This window comes from Eschscholzia californica, unplaced genomic scaffold (genome assembly GCF_041429995.1).
Source record: "Eschscholzia californica isolate CP2 unplaced genomic scaffold, dmEscCali1.0.p SCAF_5, whole genome shotgun sequence".
NCBI lineage: Eukaryota > Viridiplantae > Streptophyta > Magnoliopsida > Ranunculales > Papaveraceae > Eschscholzia > Eschscholzia californica.
In genome coordinates, this window is record NW_028238472.1 from 16,981,653 (window position 1) to 16,984,837 (window position 3,185).

Consider the following 3,185-nt stretch of genomic DNA (forward strand, 5'->3'; position numbering starts at 1 on the left):
AAAGTAACCCTGCCTTTACCTTTTTCTACCATTTAACCCAACCAAAACCAAAAACCTCCTATAAATAAATCACTTTCTCCTCCATTAAAACCTAGACTTCAACAACCCTCTCAAATGGCTTCCTTACCTAATTTCTAAGCCACTTCTCTTTCTATCTTCTAACCCTAATCCCCCATTCTTTTCTTCTACTTTCTCTACCACCTTCATCTATTCTTTCTAATTTCTTTCTCCTTCTAATTTCTTCTTCTAACCTTCTAATTTCTTCATACCTTCTTCTCTAAAATCTCTTCTTCTTCTATCTCTCTTCTAAATTTCTCTTCTTTTATCCTCTAATAAGCTATTATTTGGAGTTTTGAGTAATATTCTTGAGATACTTGGAGCTTAAATTGGACATCAAAATGGAGATACATGGGAATATGGATTGGGAACATTCTTGGTGATTTCTTTCCATTAATCTTTTGTAATTCCATTTATTTTATGAATTCAATGAATATTATTTTAGATTCCATGAATAGCTAAATTTTGTATCTAGGGTGTAGAGGAAACCCATATTTGGGCTTATTTTGAGATATGTTATAAATCAATGAATCCTTATTTTGAGCTTCAATGCCTATTGATTGTCATTTCATGTTGATTCTATAACCTTATTATCATTCATGTATTATAATTAGATATTTCATGCTTTTATTGATTTATTAGATGAGATATGCCTTTTAGATCTTGAATGATAGTGTAGGAAATTAGTTTTATATGGTAGTCAATCATACATTCTTGATTTTGAATTGTGTTATTAAAGAATATATTCCGAAATCTAAATAGTTTATTATGTTAGATTTTGAGTTATACATGAGAAAAGGGATTTGTTAATTAATGCATGTTTTAAGTAGTCCATTTATGTGGTGAAATCGAAAACCCTAGATTCTTCTTCTCATCTTGATTTCATTCTTATTAGTCTTTTAGTATTGCTTTCTTTTTAAAATAGTTTCTTAAAAAAAACAAATCAAAATTAATGAAAGGGGGTTTTAATTCGAGATTTAGATAAAATAGCTTGTCCTTGGGACGATTTCCCGATTTACTAAAATACTATAACTTGACCCCGTATACTTGCGGGAAAAGACCTATTTTTAGGCCCATCAAGTTTTTTGGCGCCGCTGTCGGGGATAAGTTTAATTTTATTTTCAATCTTGAATTGGTTTTTATTTTTATTTTTGTCTATTTTGATTACTTTGACTTGTTTTTCCTTTCTTTTTGTAGATTCACAAAGGAGGGAGCATCGAGGAAGAGGACATCAAGAAGACCCTTTTTAGTTATTTTTATTTTATTTTATTTTTGGTGAGAGAGAGACTTTTAGACTTTCTAGTTTTTATTTTTGGTTTAAACGTTTTGACCCTAAATTAGAGGGCTTGTTAATTGTAACCGAAAACCAAAATGAAGCCTCGGGTTCGAACACTCACGGGAGAGTGGCCCGGGTCGTCTACAAAGGTCGTCGCCTGTCTTGAACGGGAGGTAACTTCTAGATCACCCACGAATCTCCTGTAAGTGGGTACTTGTCATGTTTTTTGCTTGCTAATTGATTGTCGAACCGTTAGTTTAACTATCATATTAGTAAGGGCATTAACCCATTACACATAGGAGTCGGATTTCATCACCGGTCTCTTGCCCATCTAGGTAACAACATCGCCGATCCCAAGCCTCACCTAAAATTAAAAATCGATTTAGACATTGGCCAAAGGGTAACGAGCTTATAGGACATTCTTGACAAATCTCGAACTTGATTAGTATTTGGAGTTTTCCCAGGAAGAGGGAACGATCCAAGAACACAATTCTTGATCGTTGTACTGTGACGGAGTAACTCCTCATAAGAATCATAGTTCAAGTTTTGGTAAGAAGTAGAAGCTGTCTAGATCGATTTTTAGGTGAAAAAGACTACCCAGTCGTCTAGATTGTGTCTAGGTTGCTTGGTTGAGTCAGCTTGCTTGTGTGTGTGTTCTCCTTAGGATCTTCGTAGTTTCGTTACTCTTTTAAAAAAAAAAAAAAAAAAAAAAAAACCAAAAAAATGGAAGGATTCTTCTATGAGGACGAATTGGAAGAGAGACGGAAGGAACAATCATTGTTAAGAACACAAGAGATACTTTTACGGAGCATGTCTAGACTTGAGGCGACTAACACTACTCTAGATAATTTTGACCAGTCCCGTAATGATGGTCATAACGTCGATAACTATTGGAATCATCATCAACCTCAATAAGGTTGTGTCCCTCAGTTACAAAATACCAATAATTATCAACGTTTTAACTATCAAAGTTATTTTGAAAATCCGAGGGATAATGTCTATGGTGATAATTATAGGGAGTATTGTCAACCTCAAGGAGGTTATGAGTCACATTATGCATATGTCAATAGTTCATCCTACAGTCGATATAATGAAGAGTTTTATGAACCAAACATGTCCCAACCACCTCAATGGGATAACATTAGAACTAATGACTCTTCATCATCTTCATTAGACCAAATTTATAGTCGTCTTGTAAGGTTAAATATAGAGCTTGAGCAGAAAGGTCAAGAGCTACGAGCTGAAAGATTAGCTCTAAATGAAAGAATTGATAGAAATCTAGAGTTGCCCCTTAATAAGAAACCAAACATCATGGAAGATGAGTCCTTTGATAATATGGAGTACAATACACAATATCATGAGTCTTATGATGATGAGGACGGTAGTATAAATGAGGCGAATACTTTGTTTGATCCTACTCCATGTTTAGTTTCTGACCATAGTATTTTGCCAACCATAGAGTCGCCGCTATCATCATATGAGTCCATTGCTGAGGAAACTCTTGAACCACCTTTAGAGAAACCAAAAGTTGAGTCTGTTTTGTCTCCCGAGTCTAAACCTTTTACTCATCTTGTCCATGATAATCTTTTGGATCAATCTAGATTTCTTACTAAAGATGAAGATGAAGAACTATGGCTAGTTGGAATGTCTAAAGAGAGTGATGACTCATTTGACTTAGGTGAAACCTTAGAATTCTTTAAGGACACCGATGACATCATAATAAGAGAAATTTTAGAAAGTTTTTCTGAGTCTTTACCTAAGTTAAACCCAAATGAGGCTATTTTAGAACCTCCTAGTTTGAGTGTTGATCAAGATGAGTCTAACCTCTTATATAGTTATGCACCATGTCCCT